A 22546-nucleotide genomic window follows, 5' to 3' on the forward strand; every position below is an offset into this window, starting at 1 on the left:
GCATAGCGAAGGTTAATCCGGAACGGATTAACCTCGCTATACGGGGCACCACTGTATAAGGACCACACAGTCTTTTCTAATTGTTTCCTACATGTACATAATTCATATTGAAACCTCGGAGAACTCACCAGGGCTGGCCCTACCACTAGGCAGGCTCAGGTTGGTGCTTCCCAATTCTTAGATGGAGGACTCAGATTTTCTGCATCACCACGCCTCTCTGGCCAAGCAGGAACATAATCTGTTTCAAAGAAAGGCTAAATGGGGAGGCGTGGTGTGTAGGTGCATGTGGTTTGTGCTTCTTTTTTTAGAGAATCCACATCTGTTTCAGCTGCCACCATAAAGCAGCAACCATACAACTTCCGGACTTACATTTAAGGGAGATGTGCCTGGCGAATTCTATCTTGCCAAGAACTTTTGGATATTTGAGTTCTTCCCACTGGTACAAACCTGATGAAGTGGTGTTTTAATCCATGAAAGTTCATGTACTGTATGATGATGTTTTAGTGGTCTATAAAGAAATGGCCCATTTTTGCATTTGTGCTTGAGGCAAGAGATTCTGAGTGTCATTAAAGGGCAGCAAAGTGTTCAACACTACTGTATTTTTACTTTCAGAGACAGGAAGAGGAAAGGTGTTTGTGAGAGTTCTGCCTGTGGTGCCATATTAACTTGCTCAGCGTTGGTAATATATGCACTTCAACTTGAATGGTACAGAAGGGTGCCATTTGCAGCCCTGGGTCCCCCTTGCATTATTTGCTGACTCTAATTCCTTCATTCCAAGCTCAGAGCTATTTCTGTTCAAAGTGTAAAGAGGCTCAGACATTGCAAATGCAGAGGACCAATCATGTGGCCAGGATGCAGACATCACATTATCACTGTAATCAGGAACTGCCTCTGATTAGGCCTGAACAACCTGTAGTTGCATAATAATCAGGACTTGGCATTGCTGTCAGCTCACAGACTCTACATGTCGGCAGCTAGACTGTTAGTCTTGTCTTCCTGTTGTTTTAATTCTTGCTGGGGCAGCCATTGAGGTCGGGGTGAAACAGTCATTTGCAACAACACCTCTATTCAGTTTTGTGCAAAGAGTTTTAAATGATTACAGAATAGAAGGTAGGGCTTTTAACTGGAAGGAGATACAAACTACAAAGGTTGGATGGATGTCAGGAAGGAACGTATGTTCTTGTTTAGTTATTAAGTTATGTTCGACTCTTTGTGACCCCATGAACCAGAGCCCGCCAGACCCTCCTGTCTTCCACTGCCTCCCAGAGTTGGGTCAAATTCATGTTGGTAGATTTGGAGACACTGTCCAACCATCTCGCCCTCTGTCATCCCTTTCTCTTCTTGCCTTCACTCTTTCCCAACATCAGGGTCTTTTCTACGGAGATTTCTCTTCTCATGAGATGGCCAAAGTATTGAAGCCTCAACTTCAGGATCCATCCTTCCAGTGAACACTCAGGGTTGATTTCCTTCAGAATGGATAGGTTTGATCTCCTTGCAGTCCAGGGGACTCTAAACAGTCTCATCCAGCACCACAATTCAAAAGCATCAATTCTTCAGCGGTCATCCTTCTTTATGGTCCAGCTCCGACTTCATACATCGCTACTGGAAAAACCATAGCTTTCACTATGTGGACCTTTGTCGGCAAGGTGATGTCCTTGCTTTTTAAGATACTGTCTAGGTTTGTCATTGCTTTCCTCCCAAGAAGCAGGCGTCTTTTAATTTTGGGGCTGCAGTGATCATGGAGCCCAATATCTTCCCCTTCTATTTGCAAGGAGGTGATGGGACCAGTGGACATGATCTTTGTTTTTTTGATGTTGAGCTTCAGACCGTTTTTTGCACTCTCCTTTTTCTCCCTCATATAGGTTCTTTAATTCCTCCTCACTTTCTGCCATCAGAGTGGTATCATCTGCATATCTGAGGTTGTTGATATTTCTTCTGGCAATCTTAGTTCTGGCTTGGGATTCATCCAATCCAGACTTTTGCATGATGTATTCTGCATATAAATTAAATAAGCAGGGAGACAATATACAGCTTTGTCGTATTCCTTTCCCAATTTTGAACCAATCATTTGTTATATATCCAGTTCTAACTGTTGCTTCCTGTCCCACATATAGATTTCTCAGGAGGTAGATAAGGTGGCCAGGCACTCCCATTTCTTTAAGAACTTGCCATAGTTTGCTGTGGTCCACACAGTCAAAGGCTTTTGCATAGTCAATGAAGCAGAAGTAGATGTTTTTCTGGAACTCTCTGGCTTTCTCCATGTTAGCAATTTGGTCTCTCTGCCCCTTCTAAATCCAGCTTTTACTTCTGGGAGTGCTTGGTCCACATACTGCTGAAGCCTAGCTTGCAGGATTTTGAGCATAACCTTGCTAGCGTGTGAAATGAGTGCAATTGTACGGTAGTTGGAGCATTCTTTGGCACTGGCCTTCTTTGGGATTGGGATGTAGACTGATCTTTTCTAATCTTCTGGTGACTGCTGAGTTTTCCAAACTTGCTGGCATATTGAGTGCAGCACCTTAACAGCGTCATCTTTTAAGTTTTCAAATAGTTCGACTGGAATGCCATCACCTCCACTGGTCTTGTTGTTTGCTATGCTTTCTAAGGCCCAAATGACTTCACTATCCAGGATGTCTGGCTCAAGGTCAGCAACCACATTATCTGGGTTGTCCTGGTATAATTCCTCTGTGTATTCTTGCCATCTCTTATTGATGTCTTCATTTTCTGTAAGGTCCCTACCATTTTGTCCTTTATCATGTCCATCTTTGCACAAAATGTTCCTTTAATATCTCCAATTTCTTGAACAGATCTCTGGTTTTTCCCTTTCTATTATTTTCCTCTATCATCTTTGCACTGTTCATTTAGGAATGCCCCCTTGTCTCTCCTTGCTATTCTTTGGAAGTGTGCATTCAATTTTCTGTTCCTTTCCATATCTCCCTTGCATTTTGTTTCTCTTCTCTTTTCTGCTACCTTGTTTCCCTGAAAATAAGACTTAACCTGAAAATGAGCCCTAGTATGATTTTTCAGGATGCTCTTAATATAACCCCAAAATAAGTCCTAGTTAAGTAAAATCCTGCCCTCCACCATCGTGCAGCAACCAGAAGAAGATGACAGGACTGTATTTGAATAAACTTAGATTGTTGTACATGGAAAAAAATAGAACATCCCCTGAAAATAATGCTGAAAAAAATGCCCTAATGCTTTTTGGGGGCAAAAATTAATATAAGACCCTGTCTTATTTTTGGGGCAACATGGTATTTGCAAGGCCTCATTGGATAGCCACTTTGCTTTCTTGCATTTCCTTTTCTTTGGGATGGTTTTTGTTGCTGCCTCCTGTACAATGTTACGAGCCTCCATCCATAGTTCTTCACATACTCTGTCCACCAAATCTAGGCCCTTGAATCTGTTCTTCATTTCCACTGTGTATTTATAAGGGGCTTGGTTTGGATTGTACCTGACTAACCAAGTGGTTTTTCCTTCTTTCTTCAGTTTAAGCTTGAATTTTGCTAGAAGAAGCTGTTGATCGGAGCCACAATCAGCTCCATGTCTTTTTTTTTTTTGCTGACTGTATAGAGCTTCGCCATCTTTGACTGCAGAGAACACTATCAATCTGATTTTGGTATTGCCCATCTGGTGATGTCCATGTGTAGAGTCGCCTCTTGAGTTGTTGGAATATAGTGTTTGTGATGACCAGCTTGTTCTCTTGATAACACTCTATTAGCCTTTGCCCTGGTTTGTTTTGAACTCCAAGGCCAAACTTACCTGTTGTTCCTTTTTGACTTCCAACTTCAGCATTCCAGTCCCTTATAATGAGAAGAACATTTTTCTTTGGTGTCAGTTCTAGAAGATGTTGTAAGTCTTCATAGAATTGCTCAATTTCAGCTTCAGCATCGGTGGTTGGTGCATAAACTTGGATTAATGTGATGTTGGAAGGTCTGCCTTGGATTCATATTGAAATCATTCTATCATTTTTGAGATTGTATCCCAGTACAGTGGTGCCTCGCAAGACAAGCGCTCCGTTTCACGACGAAATGGCATTAAGATGAAGTTTTTGCGATCACAAAAGCAATCGCAAAACAATGTTTCCTATGGGGGAATTTTGCTTTGTGATGATCGGTTCCCTGCTTCAGGAACCGATTCTCGCAAAATGATGATTTTCCTACAGCTGATAGGTGGTTTCAAAATGGCCACCGGGTAAAAAAAATGGCTCCCTGCTCTTTTCTGGGACGGATTCCTCGCTGCATGGGCAGCCAAAATGGCTGCACTATGGAGGATCTTCACTGGACAGTGAGTTTCAAGCCCATAGGAACACATTAATCGGGTTTTAATGCGTGTCTATGGGCTTTTTAATTCCGCTTTACGATGTTTTCGTTCTACAGTGATTTCGCTGGAACGAATTAACATCGTAATGCGAGGCACCACTGTACAGCTTTTCCACTCTTTTGTTGACTATGAGGGCTACTCCATTTCTTCTACGGGATTCTTGCCCACAGTAGTAGATATGTTAATTGTCTGAATTGAATTACCCATTCCCGTTCACTTTAGTTCACTGATGCACAAGATGTCAATGTTTATTCTTGCCATCTCCTGTTTGACCACATCCAGCTTACCAAGGTTCATAGATCTTAAATCTAAGTTTCCTATGCGGTATTTTTCTTTCTTTTTCTTTCATCAGACTTTCCTTCCACTTCCAGGCACGTCCACAGCTGAGCGTCCTTTCGGCTTTGGCCCAACCACTTCATTAGCTCTGGAGCTATTTGTACTTCTCCTCCACTCTTCCTCAGTAGCATGTTGGATGCCTTCTGACCTGAGGGGCTGATCTTTCAGTGTCATATCTTTTAGCCTTTTGTTTCTGTCAAAGACACTGAAGTGGCTTGCCAGTTCTTGCTCCAGGTGGATCACATTTAGTCAGAACTCTCCCTGCATGGCATAGCTCATAGCTTCTCTTAATTACTCAAGCCCCTTCACCATGACAAGGCAGCAATTCATGAAGGAGAATTTGCAGTGTTACTTGGTTTTAACCCACAGGTCAGAAAAATGTCTCTCTATTTCTCTGTAGTGGCCATTTCTGATATTGCACCTGAGAAACACAAAAATGCAACAGAAAAACCTAAATAATACTTTGCTTATCATTTTGAATTCATAAGAAAATGGCCTAGAACTAGAAATTTCCTGTCAAAATGGTGGGAGTGAAACAGATAACAAGAGCTCCTTTTCACAAATAACAAGAGCTCCTTTGTTATCTCAAACATAATATGTGAGGAGGGGACCTAATTTGTCTCACACTACCAAAACATGAACATTTGAACAAAATAACATGTAGCTTGAAAATTAAACCATTACCACTAGTTGAACTTCAAAGGAAGGCATTGGGAGTAAGCTATGTGATAGAACAGTTTATAGTCCTTTCATCTTTTCCTCACATAAAGGGAAGAAGTGGAAATAAATTTAGAACAGGAGTCTCTCTTTTTCCCCCAGTGTTATACTTGGAACAAGCCTGATTTAGTGACAACTCTGTACCAAGGGAAGCAGCAAAAGAGGGAAATAAATAAACAGCAGCTTTTCGCTTATGTTCACTCTAGTGTTAGGCAGACTGAGAGAGCTGCCTTGCTTTCAATATATTAAATACTGCCTGTTTTTCAGTAAAGATGAAATGCCTGTTTGTTTGAAAGGTGAAATATATTTAACTGTTTATAAATGGAAGTACTTCCTTGCACAGCTGACAGTGTGAAACACTACATGCCAATGAGATACATTAAAATATTGCAGAGGGTTGAGTACTCTTCCACCCCCCCCAAGGAAAAAATGCAGTGAATTATTTTCTGCTGGGAGAAAGACAAAGATTTGATTAGATAATCAGCAATATTAAGGAATACAAAACAAGAATGTCATGAGTTAATATAGTTGTCATCAGCAGCAACAATAGCAGCAGTTTTTAAAATTCGACTAGACTAAAAATACTGTTCAAAAAACTTTGCCATGTGTTCAGTCTCAGCTGAGCTATGTTTACTCAGAGGTAAGACCCATTGATGTCAGTGAACATTTAGGCTGCAGAATTCATTTGCTATATGGAATAAGTGGAGGAGAGATGGGAGCTTTGTATTCATCTCCCAGGGGAGGCAAATATTAACCTTGCCACCATAGGTGGCCAGTTCAATTGGATGCTCCCCCTGAACTGTGTATCGACGTACAGCTTACAGCACGGTGCACGTGGCCGTCATCCTTCGCATTGCACCAATCAGAGAAGTAGTCTGTCTGGATCTTCCCCACCTCCCTGTGCTGCTAACCAATTAGCAGCTGAGCAGGGAGGTTTGTCATCCCACCCCCTCACCAGATTGGTCAGTAGTGCAGGGAGGTGGGGAAGCTCGACCCAGGCTACTTCTATGATTGGTATGGCTGGCACACACACACACACACACACACACACACACACACAAACAAACCAGCCCTATGTGCCACACTGCAAGTGGTAAGTGGATGCCTGTTTGGGGGTGGGGTGGGGTGGGGGGTCCAATAGGACTGGCCAGCTGTGGTGGTGAGCTTTGCATTGTCTCCCCTAGGAAACAAATATGAAGCTCCCATCTCTAATGATGGATATTTCCTGGTAAAAGAGACACTACTGGCAGCTTCCTGTGCAGACCTTAAATGCTCCTGATGGCTGGACCACCTTTTCAAGCAAACACATAAGATCACAGCTGAAAAGGGAGGAAGGTGGATATTCCCCTTATAGAGGAATATCCACCTGCATGAAGTTGGAGGGAACCCAAAATATATTGTAGGAATTGATTAATGAAGCAGGAAGATTTAGAAAGTTTGTTTCAAGCTCTGCTTAGCCAGCTCAGGTAAACCAGATGAATCTCAGCTGGAAAGGCTAGAGCAATATTTCAACAGATTTGTCCTTCAAGCAATGAACTTTGTTTCGCTCATAGCTTCTTCCACATTAGATTTTTTAAAAATAGACTCAATGTCTTTCAAGTTTTTGAAGAAATTTGTAAAATTTTGAAAGTTCTTATGAGAAATTAACTAAAGAAAATCCTCAACTATCTGTAGTGGCCAAATTCAATTAGTATTCACATTTTTTTTGGGGGGGGGGGAAGGATTATGTTGTGGCTTTCCTATATGAAGTTGTTAAAACTGCAGAATGTGCCATCAAAATAAGTCCAATATAGCACCCCAGGCAAGTTGAATATCCATAGATTCAAAACTCGCACATCAAAGAGCTAAGCACTCTAAGCCTTCTTCCAGGATGAGCAAAACTGTCAGTTTCACTTTGTCCCACATTCATATTTTTAAAAATTATTTCCGTCAAGTTTATGGGAAAATCTGAAAAATTTGTAAAGTTCTTGTCAAAAAGTGGACGAAACAAAATCCTGACCAATCTCAAGATCTGGCTCAGTTCTGAACAGCAGAAAAGTAATGAAATCTAATCTTGGCGAGTTTTGTTTTGCTGTCATTTTCACTTCTCTTACATAATATTTCCTTCAGCCTCTCTGTTGCAGGATACCTCTTCTGTACCAAATGCTCCCTATAGATCCTGCCCAGGAATGTATGTTTCCTACACCTCAAAGTTTTGCAATCTCATTCTTCTCTTTGGTACAAGCTCCCAGATTTTTCTGTACAGCACCATGCCATCTTGACCACATCCAGTCTCATCGGATTTCACAAGCGAAGCAGGGGCAGGCCTGGCTAATACTTGTATGGGAGCACCAGGGATGTCTGTGTAGGGCAAACCTGGGCAAAGTGCGGCCCGTGGGCCATATATGAGTGAGCCTGAGCTCCGATGATCTGATGGGAAAACCTGTTAGAAGGGAAGAGATAGAGGAAATTATTAATAAATTGAAATTAAGAAAACTCCAGGAAGGATGGGTTAGGACTGGAGCATTATATATTTCTAAGAAAAATGTTTGTACCTAAATTAATGACTCTTTTAAGTAAAACAATGGAAGGGGGAGATATTCCATCATTGTGGAAGCTTTAATTAGTTATATTAATTTGGAAAGCAAGTAATGACCCAACTGACCCTGGAGCTTATGGAGCTATCTGTAATAAATCAAGATGCTAAGGTGCTTACAGTAATATGAGCAATGAGAATGAATACTTTTATTGCTAAATATATTTTTTAAAAATCAATGTAGTTTTATAATAGGAAGATAAATGGTAGATTTGACCAAGAAAGTATTAAATGTAATAAATATTCTTTTTAAAAAAACCCTGTGAAGACAGGGAAAATAATAATAATAATAATAATAATAATAATAATAATAATAATAATAATAATAATAATAATAATAATAATAATAATAATAATAATAATAATAATAATAATAATAATAATTTGTAGATGTTTTAAGACATTTTATCACATGGAATGGTCAACATTAAAAATTATAATAAAAACATCAGCTTTGGGGGGTGATTTAAAGGTATGATCAATCAATTATATTCAGAGATTATTCCAACAGTGTGGGTGAATTATTGTATAACAGAACAGATATCCCTAGGCTGGGATACTAGACATGTAAGTCCCTTTTCCCTGATATTGTTTGCTTTAGTTATAGAATGGTTTGTGAATGTTATCAGATGAGATAAATTAATTTGCAGTATACATTTCAAGGATAAAGATTAGTTTATTTGTTGATGATATTTTATTAATAGAAAATCCATTAATGGTTATAGGTTGGGTAAATTATAATTTTTAAAAATTGGGGAGATAATAAGGTTGGAAGTCATACTTTATGAAAATGAAGTTTCTGACACATAGTGTCTAAGCCCAAACAATGCTTTGCCCCTCTTCATTTGGATGTCGTTTATCTGTAGGTGCCTGCTGCAATTTTGTACACATGGAAAGTACTTGTGTGAATTTTATAAAAAACTCCAAAATGTGGAAAAAGAATTCAGTGGAAAGAGTGACAATTTCCCCACTATTTCTACAACGCTTTGAGTGAATGATCTATTAATTTATGAAAAAAAAGATTGAACTGAGTTAATTGCAATGTCGAACAGTTGACATCTTAAGCATGCACATGATCTGTCACTTAGTGGAATACATCCTTCTGACTTAATTGCCTTTAGCACATGCTAATCGTTTGGAGAGCTTCCCAAATGGCTTTCACTGTATCTTATACTACAGATACTTGTTAGCAGATATACTACAACTTTCATACTGTATTTTCATTTTGTGAGAGGCTTTTTATGGGCAAACCACATACATATGATGTGCCATTATTAGTATTTCCCCCCCTTTTAAATGGCATGACAATGGTTATTCTATTGTTGGCACAATGTGCTTTGTTAGGGATGCTCCTCTTTCTCTCTCTTTGCCCCTGTTATGTCCTCTTAAAAAATGGCAGGTGGACAAAGTTTCAGTACCACTCTCTGCGAAGCCAAAACACCTGCTCTTCAGAGAGCCTGACTGCACCTCTGCAAGGCAGAGAGAAAAAGTGGGAGGTGTCCAGGTCATAGTGGGTCACCTAGCAGTTGGAAGGCTGCACAATGCACAGCATACGTCTCCCCCACCCCCATGGGAAGCCAATCAACAGCACTGATTGGCTTGCATGGCAAGGGTAGACAAAGTAGTTTCAGGGGTACTTTGTGTCTTCCTTTCTTCCATGTCCTCCCATGGCAATCAGGCATTTCCAGACTTAGTGTGGCCCATGATATGTTTTGTGGGTAAAAATTTGTGCGTCCCTCCCCCCCAAGCTTCCAGACGTTGCTCACCCTGGGACTTGGACAGGCTGGGCCTTGTTTGGCCCATCTGATCAGAATACAGCTTGCTCAGTTGTGTTGCTTGGCGTCTTTGGTCAGAGGACCATTCTGTTCTTTTCCTTTCCATCTATGCTAGTGGTTCCCAGCCTTAGGTCCCCAGATGTTTTTGGACTGCAGCTTCCAGAAGCCTTCACCACTAGTTGTGATGGCCAGGATTTCTAGGAGTTGCAGTCTAAACTTCTGGGGACCCAAGATTGGGAACCACTGCTCTGTGAGATACTATTTTTTTAAGATTTGCTCTGGATTTTATGAAGGTCAGAAAGAGAAGTTACAGATAGCTGAAAGGGAGATTGGAGGCCACAGACACCAGACTTCAAAGAATACCTGTACCTAAGTACAGACTTCAAAGAATACCTGTACCTATATGTGGGACAGGAAGCAACAGTTAGAACTGGTCATGGAACAACTGAGTGGTTCAAAATTGGGAAAGGAGTACGGCAAGGCTGTATATTGTCCCCCAGCTTATTTAACTTATATGCAGAATACATCATGCGGAAGGCTGGACTGGAAGGAACCCAAGCCGGAATTAAGATTGCCGGAAGAAATATCAACAACCTCAGATATGCAGATGATACCACTCTGATGGCAGAAAGTGAGGAGGAATTAAAGAACCTTGTAATGAGAGTGAAAGAGGAGAGTGCAAAAAACGGTCTGAAACTCAACATCAAAAAAACTAAGATCATGGCCACTGGTCCCATCACCTCCTGGGAAATAGAAGGGGAAGATATGGAGGCAGTGTCAAATTTTATCTTCCTGGGCTCCATGATTACTTCAGACGGAGACAGCAGCCCTGAAATTAAAAGGCGCCTTCTTCTTGGGAGGAAAGCGATGACAAATCTTGACAGCATCTTGAAAAGCAGAGACATCACCTTGCCAACAAAAGTCCGAATAGTCAAAGCTATGGTTTTTCCTGTCGTGATGTATGGAAGTGAGAGCTGGACCATAAAGAAAGCAGACCGCCGAAGAATTGATGCCTTTGAATTGTGGTGCTGGAGGAGGCTCTTGAGAATCCCCTGGACTGCAAGGAGAACAAACCTATCAGTTCTAAAGGAAATCAACCCTGAATGCTCACTTGAAGGACAGATCCTGAAGCTGAGCCTCCAGTACTTTGGCCATCTCATGAGAAGAAAAGAGTCCTTGGAAAAAACCTTGATGTTAGGAAGGTGTGATGGCAAGAGGAGAAGGGGACGACCAAGGATGAGATGGCTGGACAGTGTCTGCGAAGCAACCAACATGAACCTGACACAACTCCGGGAGGCAGTAGAAGACAGGAGGGCCTGGCGTGCTCTGGTCCAATGGGTCACGAAGAGTCGGACACGACTAAACGACTAAACACACACACACAAGTCCTGAATGCCAATCCCAAAACAAACCAAGCTAATTTGCCAATTATGAAAGATGAGGTGAGAAAACCCCTGTAGTGCACTCAGATACTTTCGGTAGCTAAGGAATTCCTGCTTCTAATTACAGACTATCTGCAATGACTGTGTTTGCCTTATTTTCTGGTTTATTTCAAGGCTGAGGATGCATTTTACTAATTACCTTAAATAGTATCCAATTTATAGGGTTTTCATTTCCGCCACAGCAAGTCACATGTTTATCTTTGGTTTATGCTTCTTCTTTTTTTTACAATCAGAGTTTTGCTGTGTACAACATTATGAGTGTTGGGCTGCATAAGTTTCTGGAATATGTAGGGCAGGTTTATGCAGTCTTTTAAAGAAATCTTGAGGATGGGGGCTCCAGATGCCCCTCACTTTTAAAGGCCAACATGCTGTGACCCCATTCAGAAAGAGAGACTCCACATTGGTCTGCATTCTGGTGGGCAGCTTATCCTGCTGCTCTCTCCCCCTCAGCATCTAACTGGGAGGTAGAGGCCTCAGCCAGCAGCTGGGAGATCTGATGGTTCACTCTGTGTCTTGTACTATTCCATTCACTGCATATGGTGACCAACAAGGTTGTGGCTGTTTTCTCCCACCATGGACTGTAGCAGAATATACCCTTGGTCTGATATCCTCTTCTTCTTTCTGACTCTCTTCCTCTACCCATAGCTGCTGGAGGTGCAACCTCATTATTATCTTTCTGACAGGAATAAGTGGGCAGCGTTTAGCCAATGGATATAGATTTTCAGCAGCAAAGAACACCTTAGGGCCTTATGAGCAATCTATCATAATCTCCATCTCCACCTGTTTCTGTGCAGCAATACTGATAGCAGCAGATGTTCCCGGTGCGCTGGCATTGACCCCTGCCATTGCAATTGCCATCCTGGATCTGTTTTAATTATGGATATTAAAGCAGCACTGCTAGTGTCTGAATTTAAGGCACTGCTGTGAATCTGTTTTCACTCTGAATTTTCAAAGGATTTTGACTGAGAACAGTTATATAATCCAAAGAGTCATGTTTGCATTTCATGACTCTGGCAATTTCAGAATGTGACAGATTCCCCAGGAAGCTCGCCTAACTTACAAATAGCTTCTAAAATGCACACAGTGTGGGGGAAGGGGGCAGTTGGATGAAAAACATACATCACATTTTCCATCTCACCATTAAAATACTTCTCACTCCTTTTGCCTCAAGTGATTTTTGTGATAGGCCAATCCCTTACCTAGACAGTGCCTGTTAGGAAGAGATATTGTGATGAAAGCTCATTTAAAGAGGATGACAGGTATGTGTGTGTGTGTGTGTGTGTGTGTGTGTGAGAGAGAGAGAGAGAGAGAGAGAGAGATTCAAAAAAGTCTGAAGGAAAAAGGCAAGACGTCTGATATATATAGAAGCTGAGCTTAGCCTTATTCATGCACTCTGTAAGTACATGCTGTTCTGATTATGTACACATCTTGTTGATTTCTGAAACGTTGAGGATTTTCAGATTTCTGGATTCATGTCCATTTTGGACTTTGTTATTATTTTCCAGAAGTTCTTGGGAAAATGGGGTGGAAGTCCACTCACTCCAGGTGACCATTCTTTTATTACCGTTTTAAGGAAATGGGCTCCGCCCTTGGCTCCACAAAGCAGCATGCAGCCTTCAAGGGCCATGTTATACCACGGCAGATGCTGTAGGTGTGGAAGCATGATGGTCTAAGTATGTGCAACCTGCATACTGTCAGAAGGTGTTTTCTTCATAAAGAAATGCAGCCTGGGTGCATTGTCAGGAGTATCAGGTGACTAGGATGGTATAAGATATTAAGGAACAGGACAGAAAGAGTTTTACCTCAGCCACAAGCCATGTACTGTATCAAGTGGCTGCATTGCCAAAATAGGATCTCCACCTACATACCTGTTCAGTTAAATTACTTGGCCTCTAATTCAATTGTCAGGCTTTTGAATATCATCTATTCATAGCAATTATTGAGGAAAAACCCCCTTTCTTGTGATGTGGGCATGAAAATAATGCTATTGTTCTGCCTTGAGGCAACTTAATCAATTATGGCACCAGTGGATGCAACTGAGTTCTGTAAAACTTCAGCACACCTGAAACTGGTGTACTATATGGACCTGGGGCTAGGCATAGAGTTTACTTAGGGAATCAGCAACCTGGTAGCCTCTAGATCTTTTGGCTTCAGATCCTGGACAACAGGGCCCTGGACAACAGGGCCAAAGGCCAGGAATTCTGATCCCTGCAAACCAAAATATCAAGTAGCCACCAGGTCGTCTATACCTGTTCCATCCAGTGTAACCATCAATGTTGCTATATTAATTAGGATCACATGCAACGTATTCTGGCCAGGCCTGTCACTGCTAATCAGCAGATATGAGCTTGTGACATCACACTTACAGAATATTGTGCTATGTATGGAATATCATGATAGAACATGGGTAGGATTAGGAACCATGCAGCTATATGGAATAATCTTGAAGGCAACTGTGTCAATGTTCCTAGATATTATCATGCATAACCAACATTTTCTAATGTTTTATTTGCAAGGGGCAGTTTAGTCCAGCTGCTTTCTAGCTATAAGCCAGTCTAGCATGTCCGGCTTGGAAAATTGGTTGCACACAATTTTGCTGTACCCGGACTCTGCTGGATGTTTCTTTCCATTGCTTCCTCAGTTCTCTTTGTAAGGCCAGTTTCTGCATGACTTGCCAAAATTTTAACATTCAAAGAATATCCTTATGAAAAGAAATCACACCCTATAGCCAATGTACCAACTTAGAACATCATCAAGTAGGAAGTGTGGGTTTTTAACGTGTATTTGCTAAAAATGAAATGTTTGCAACTGTCCCATTTTCTCCCAGACCTATTCTTGTAGATGCTCTTTTTACTTTCTCCTGCTTCTCCTCCTGTCTTTCTTTTCCCACCAGGAAGCGATAACACACATCAGTCAGCTTAAGGAACAAGAAAGTTAAAAACTTAGCTATTCAAGCAGGCCTTCCCTCCAGTCAATTAAGTTGTTGTGTGTGGGGTTTTTTTTTGCCATCTTGATAATGTATTATTTTGGAATTAATCATTATAATTGTAATTGTATTTTTAATGATTTTATACATGTTATTTTGATGTGTTTTTATCTATGTAAGCCACCCCGAGTAGACATTGTCTAGAGGGGCGGGGCAAAAATCTAAATAAACAAACAAATAAATAAATGAATGAAAGAAAGAATGAATGAATGAATGAATGAATGAATGAATGAATGAATAAATAAATAAATAGATAAATAGATAAAGTAGTCTATCCTTTTTTGTGTATTTTTCATAATAAATTTTCTCATAGCCTGTTCATCAAAGCCAAAGCAAAGCGAAGTGTGCTGCTTATATACCCCCTCATTGTGCTTAAAACACTCTCTGAGTAGTTTACAATTATACAGGTTACATATTGCACACACACCCCAAGTAATCAGTTTCCTGACCTCGGAAGGCTGAGTGAAACTTGAGCTGGCTACCTGGGATTGAACCTGAGTTTCGACTGCAGTACTGCCATTTAACCTCTGCACCATGAGGTTTCTTTCCTCACTGGTAGTGGACTAGATAGAGTATGCATATGCCAGAGCTCCAGAAAAGAAGCTGTGATAGCAGATAGTTGGTGGACTGTAGATTAGAGAAATGCAAATTGATGGATAAGAGGTTTGAGCTTTGGCGCTTCATTGTATTTGAGGTCCTGACATGAAAACTTTGTCAGATTACTTACTCACCAAGCTCTGTAGACAGTAAGGAGAAATAAATATTTGTACAACATTTGGAACCAGTGATACAACTGAAAACATTTATGGGATTACTCCATTAACAAAAAGCAAACAATTGTTGCCAGCTGGTTGCTTCTAGTGAGACATGTATAAATTTCATTGACATCGCTGGATGACAATGGTGGAAGACTAGGAATACAAATTAAGAGGAGACAGCTATTTTTCAGGTGGGGTAAGTTCACCAAAAAGGGGGGATAAGATAACAAAAAAGTGCAGGCTACTAAAGCAGGAGTGAACAAGTTAGCAACTAGAGGGCTTCAATAGGAAAGAAATAGTGAGGAAAGAAACCCTCAGCCTAATTCCAAATGTTCTCTGTAAGCAAGAAGTTCAGAATGCTGGCAAGAGTGATCTGTACCTTTCTAGTAATGCACTAAGCACAGAGGGAGAGAGAAAAGGAGAGGAATGGGGTTATCAGAAATGGAAAATCACCTGGTTTTGGCTCTGTTGCCCCGTGCCTTGGCCCCTTAGACCATTTATGTGTATTTAGGGTTGCCAGATGTCAGGCAAAAGGAGGACATGTCCTCCTTTTTAGCGTAATGTCCTCTGATAGGCAGGCAAAGGGAAAAAAAAACCTTTAAAATGCCAGGCTTTTGTATATTTTACGTTATCATTTTGGACGAGAGGGGGAGAGGTGGAAAGGCTCCCCTCCCCCTGTCTCCCCCCTGTCACCTGCCGCCAGCACTGGAACACAGCCCTCATTCCCTCCCACAGCAACCGCGGCTGCTGCTCAACGATCTGCCATGCCCGCCCAGCCCATGTGGAGCCCAGAAAGGCAGTGCGAGTGGAGCACCGCCTACCAAGCCAGACGGGAGCAAGCAGCGCCCGAGCACATCGATGGGAAGGCAATCCAGACTAGCAAGGTTGCCTCTGAGCCTGTGCAGAGTGCGAGCGGCTGGGGGATCCCACAGCTGGGCCGGGGTGGGTTTGGGTACAATCAGCTGTTTAAATAATGTTTTTGGTATTTTGAAAACAAGCCTCGATTGAATGTATTTTTATTTTTTAACATGATTGTTTCTTGGTTGGTTCACTAAGAGACATTTATTGGCAGCTATTGTAATAAAATTGTATTAATTGCGGGTTTAATCTGGAGCAATTCAAATGAAACATTCAATATGTCCTCCTCTGTCCTCTTTTTTGTCTTTCTATGTCCTCCTTTTGGTACCCATGTCTCTGGCAACCCTATGTCTATCCCCAACACAATACCATGAAATAATGTGGCTGTAAACAGAGAAAGGCTTCCTTGCCCCTGCGTGCAAAGGAAGATGGGTGAAACAGCTCCCTACAAACTAGACTTGGATCTGACCTTCTCTCCCTGGAGACAAAAAATCCCTGCCAAGTCAACCTAGCCAAGGCTCTTTCTGATTAAAATGCACTCTTGATTGATGGTTTGGGATGTGTCTTGAAGAGCAGATGGGAAATTGCAGCAAAAGCCTGAGAAAGGGAATATCATCAGGACATTTCTGTCCTTGAGACTTCATATTAAAAATGGGGGAGAGGGAAGAAGGAGCCATTAGTCTGGATAACACTTGGATGAGTTTCTTATGTTGCAAATAGCCACAGCCACAGTTGCTATGGAAGGAGAGGTGGTTCCAGAGGACAGAGGACAGCACCTTTCATTTAACACCTGTATTCCTCACCAGGACCTGTCAGATGTCCTATTTGCATCCAGCATTCTCTGTGATTAAGAAAAAGAGGCAATTTTCAGAATGATTCTAAGGGTTGCGATGAAACCGTGGTCTTCTGCTGCCAGGTGCAATCCTGACCCTGCTTTATGTATAACACAACAGACTGGCTAAGTTCTTTCTGCACTGTTCCTTAGAGAACAATTGATTTCTTATTTATTCTTTTTCTCCTTGCTTGTCTGTAGGAGCTTTTTAATAGGCGCAGCATCCCCAACGGTTTTAGGTCAAACCATGACAACCCTGCTGAGAACTTTTCTTAAGACCCAAAGTAGAAAATTCATTCTGAACAATTTTCAACTCCCTCAGGTTTCTAAAAATGGCTGTCTCCTGTGCTTAATTGCATTTGAATTGCTTCACAGGCATATTAACAAGAGTTCTTCCAACTTGCTAAGGCACACAGCAAGGAAGCAAATGTATATATAACTTGTACTAAAAATTGAGTAGGCTGATAGGTCTCCCACTACTATCTACCCTGTGCTAAAAATCAACTATATATTGGTATATATCTCATTTTGAACACAGGTGAGATAGTTGTAGGAGATCTGTGTATGTGATTTTCCTGCATGTAAGTTGTTGAATGAATGATGACTTGGTAATTGGTATAGTTGATTAGCTTTTTGATCCAAATCTTCTCTAGCACGAGGGAAGGATGACTCTTCCAGAGATGAGAACATGTGCTTCCTTTTAAAAACTGGACTCCCACAATACTCCACCCAATGAAAAATGACTTTTCCATCTCTGTGCTCTGCACTCCTTTCACTAGAGACATAGCTTTTGAGCATCCACAAGGTTGTAGTCAAGATGGACCAGAATGAAATGGTGGAACCACTATTAGCAGAGGAACCACAAGGTTTGCAAAATTACAGATCCTGGAAAGAGCTGAACTGCAAAACATCCTGAGTAAGACTGCATATCCTCAATGGCCAGATGATGCTCTCTTGGAGAGAAAAACCCAGATAGTCAGGATAGAAGACGGATGAAATATTATGGAGGAAGGCATGGATGGCTGGTGGACTGATAGCCTGAACTGGGACACTCCACACTTTAACATTTTGCCACAAGTCCCACTTTTCTCTATTGTGGGAGAAAACTCTAATCTGAACTTTAATTTCTGGTCCTTCCTGTCCCTCAGAGAAGGCTTTGTGCCCTGTTTGTAATCCCATAATACCTATGTTAACTGACAATATGGGTGGGCAAGGCATGGTTTCTTTGCCCTCTGCACTAGTAGGGCTTCTTGCTATCAGAAAGAACGGTGCACAGTTTCCAGTCAGAACATTCCCATGAAATGAAAGTCTCCACACATGTATCTGACGTGAGAAGTTAGGAGACATAATGGCCACCATCAGATCACTGACGGATACCTTTCCCCATCTGATTAGAGATGGTTTGTCAGCTTGTGCTGGTTTGTTTATCAGCCAAACAGGTGTTCAGTGCTTCAAAACCTCGCCTCCTTTGGCAGGCACTCATTCAAAGACAGTGCCTGGAGAAGGCAAGGCAGGGAAGCCAGGCCACCAAGTGGGCACCTACCAGATGATGCCCTTTCTCAGGCTGGGAGATGTGGTAGTTGTTCTGTCTACCCTACTAAGTAAGTCCTCTTTCTGCCCTTCCATAAATCTGGCTTTCAGTTTGCCTCCAACCCCAGGTACTTTCCCATCCTCATGGTGGAGCACATCCCAAGATAGCTGTGGAAGAAACTCTTGTATAAAAGGGAGGAAGATTCCAGTCTTTTTTGTTGTAAGGATGTCACCATGGAGGGAATTCAGGTAGTCAGAAACATAGAACTACAATTTTCTGAATAGTAATGCTAAAGCCATATTGAAGGTCAGTGTGCCCTTCTAGGCTGCTAAATGTGGATCTGATCAAAAGGTTATAACTTCCACCCTTTATATATTAACTGGATGTGGTTAAAACCTGCTTTCTTCTGTCCTCCTAAAAACATCTACATATATCTCTCCAGATTTTAGTCCTGCTAACTGGGTATCAGCTGGCCTCTTTTCTCTATCTGCACATTAAACAACTCAGCATTAACTGAAAAACTGCCTTTTTTTTTACAATTGGTTTTTTTCTCACTGAGGACCTGATACCACTTCCTCAGCCTTTTTGCCTTCGTCGTTTAGTTGTTTAGTCGTTTCTGACTCTTTGTGACCCCATGGACCAGAGCACGCCAGGCCCTCCTATCTTCCACTGCCTCCCGGAGTTGTGTCAAATTCATTCTGGTAGCTTCGAAGACAGTGTCCAACCATCTCATCCCCTTCTCCTCTTGCCTTCACACTTTCCTAACATCAAGGTCTTTTCCAGGGAATCTTCCCTTCTCATGAGATGGCCAAAGTATTGGAGCCTCAGCTTCAGGATCTGTCCTTCCAGTGAGCACTCAGGCTTGATTTCCTTTAGAATTGATAGGTTTGTTCTCCTTGCAGTCCAGGGGACTCTCAAGAGCCTCATCCAGCACCACAATTAAAAAGCATTAATTCTTCAGCGGTCAGCTTTCTTTATGGTCCAGCTCTCACTTCCATACATCACTACAGGGAAAATCATAGCTTTGACTATGTAGACTTTTGTTGGCAAGATGATGTCTCTGCTTTTTAGGATGCTGTCAAGGTTTGTCCTCGCTTTCCTCCCAAGAAGCAGGCATCTTTTAATTTTGTGGCTGCTGTCTCCATCTGCAGTGATCATGGAACCCAAGAAAGTACAATCTGTCACTGCCTCCATATCTTCCCCTTCTATTTGCCAGGAGGTGATGGGACCAGTTTTTTTGATGTTCAGCTTCAGACTGTTTTTTGCACTCTCCTCTTTCACCCTCATTACAAGGTTCCTTAATTCCTCCTCACTTTCTGCTATCAGAGTGGTATCGTTTGCATACAGTATCTGAGGTTGTTGATATTTCTTCCAGCAATCTTAATTCCGATTTGGGATTCCTCCAGTCCAGCCTTTCGCATTATGTATTCTGCCCTTTTTGCCTTAGAACACTTCAAGTCTAGTTGTCTTGGAGTATTTGTCTGTGTTTTTAGTTTGCTGACAAACTATTTTTAGGGGGAGAGAGATGAAATATTGAACTCTGCGAAAGTATGCAGATTATACTTATTTCCTTTGAGAAATACTTTAGGCAAAACTAGAGATTCTCATTTATGATTCTCAACAGACTCTAGCCACCAGTATTAGCTACAGCACTATACTAGTTAGATTGCTACTCAGTGTTTTCTTTATTTTCTTTTATATGGAAAGAATTATGAATATGATAATAAGGGCTTCCTTCCTTTACTGTTCTTATGGAGTCTGCAAATAAAATCTCTTTAAAGCCAGTGAACTGTAGATTTCCTGTAATACTAGTGTACTGCAGATGCATTTGGTAAGAGTTGACACTGAGGCTAATATTAAAAAAGAGAAAAGAATGATGACTGGTGAATTTTATAGAAATGGGAATCCTGAGCAAATTTACTCAGAGGTAGGTTGCATTGCTTTCAGTGGGGCTGATGCTTAGGTCATTGTTTTCAGGGTTGCAACCTTAATATTTTTTCCAGTTTAGCTACTAAAATATGTGGCATGGTGAGAAGAAACACAGTAAAAACAATACTTAAAAATAAAATAATTATAAAATTTGTTTAAGGAATTAATTCAATATCAGGGTAACTGATCATCTTACTTGTTGGAGGAATAATTAAGAATATGTCTGGATAATCGACTAATAGGTCTGTGGTGGATGGAGCTGAATCTAACAGTGGGAGCTTGGTGAATTTTAACAGGAAGAACCGTTCATACATGGAGTGCTGCAACAAATAAGACTATCCTTTATATCAGAATCAAAAGTCCCACTTGGTCCTAGCAAGGTAAATGGAGCTCTTTTGTTGTTTAGTCATTAAGTCTTCTCCAACTCTTCGTGACCCCATGGACCAGAGCACACCAAGCCCTCCTGTCTTCCACTGCCTCCCAAAGTTGGGTCAAATTCATTCTGGTAGCTTTGATGACAGTGTCCAACCATCTCATCCTCTGTCGTCCCCTTCTCTTCTTGCCTTCACACTTTCCCAACATCAGGGTCTTTTCCAGGGAGTGTTCTCATGAGATGGGCAAATTATTGGAGCCTCAGCTTCAGGATCTGTCCTTCTAGTGAGCACTCAGGGCTGATTTCCTTTCTTTAAACATAATGACTGCTGCAGTTTGCACAGTGGAAGGCAGACTCTGAACTCTGTAGGGTTTATAAGCCAAAAGAATCAGCATTCACCACAACACATGCTTTCCTGTAGGAAAACACAAACCCACCCAGGAAACATAAATGAGCTAGCTCCCATAACTGGGAGCCAGCTTCCTCTCTTTCTGGGATGCAGACGCAGCTGATTAACTCTCACCCAACCCATAATGTACCCAGTGCATGGCCACAAGGGATTCTAATGGAAAGGAGAAATAAAGTTCAGTGTCATCTGCATATTAATGCAGACCAACCCACATTCTCTAATGAGAGCCTCCAATTGTCTTATATAAATGTCATAAAGCAGTGGGGGCAAGACTGTGTTCTGCAGCACCCCACAGGGAAATGGCTAAGGGACAGCTCCATGGAAGATTAAGTGGACAGTAGAGAAATAGAAATGAATAGCCAAATCTCTCTTTCTCTCCCTGCCCCTGACACCCTGAGGCTAATAATAATAATAAAAAGGACAGTGTGAAAAAGCAATGTGAAGCTTCTGTTCATGTCTCCAACTCCGCTGGGTTCATGTAAACTTGGAAGGGTGCCATGATATTTTGAGGATCTCAAACATGGTAACCTGCCAAGAAGTAGACAATCACAATCTCTGTGTTACTCTGTGTAGCGGAACCCAAAAGATGACGTCATTCCTGCATGTCAATCAGAAGATAGAGCAGGAGGGACGGTGTCAGAATGACAATTAAGATAGCTGGAAGGGACAGTTAGAGAGACAGAGCAGGAATAAGACAGGGATAGAGAGAAGTAGGGACAAGACGTTATTGAGAGAGTGTTAGGGTTTAGGAATAGATTAGAGGGGTTAGGAAAGAGAATTGAACAGTTTACATCAGGCTTGTCCAACCTGCGGCCCGAGGGCCGCATACGGCCCAGGTCAGCTCATAATGCGGCTCAGTGCAATTTTTTTTATTTTTAAAGAAATTCCAAAGTTTTAAGTTACACTGCTGGCACTTGCGACCGGAATGTAGCCGGGGCATATCACAACAGTAGAGGGGGAGAGAGGGAAGGAAGGAAGGAGTGGGAGGGGACAGGGGGGCTGTGTGACTGCATTGCGCCGTCCCCGTCAATAGGTGGACCCCCTCCCGGCCCCATAAAGCCGCTGGAGTCGAAGCTGGTAGCCTCTGCTGTCTGAGATCGCAGCTGCCGGTAAGCGCGCTTGGAGCGGGGCTGCGGAGGACGGCTAGGGCTGCCCCCCCATGCAGCCCAAACCAATTGTATGTGCGGCCCAAACCAAATTTTCATCTTCTAATGTGGCCCAGGGAAGCTGAAAGGTTGGACACACCTGGTTTACATCATATTGAACAAGCAGGAATGAACGTATAAGCATAATATGAATAGTACCAGTGATTGAATACATGATTTAAAATAACTGAACACCTGAAACAGTTATATTTGATTCTCCTTATAAATTTTGTTCTTTAATAAAAGAAAGTTTGATCAAAACCCCTGATTCCTAAGTTCTTTGAGTAGCTCCTAAGTATGTGGGAATTGTATTGGTATTAAGAGAATACCTGGTGGCAGCGAAAAGGGTGTGTTCACTTTTGTGGAGCCCAAAGATATAAAGGGCGCAAAGGAGGATCGCCACACTCTGTAAGTTACATGTTTTGGTCATTTCTCTCCTTGCTCATTTTCAAATTAGCTTTCAAAACTTTTACCCTGCTATTAAAGCCTGAGTAGCCAATCCCATGGTGGGATGTGGTGGCGCTGTGGGCTAAACCGCAGAAGCCTGTGCTGCAGGGTCA

This window comes from Pogona vitticeps, chromosome 3, assembly GCF_051106095.1.
Source record: "Pogona vitticeps strain Pit_001003342236 chromosome 3, PviZW2.1, whole genome shotgun sequence".
In the NCBI taxonomy this organism is placed as follows: domain Eukaryota; kingdom Metazoa; phylum Chordata; class Lepidosauria; order Squamata; family Agamidae; genus Pogona; species Pogona vitticeps.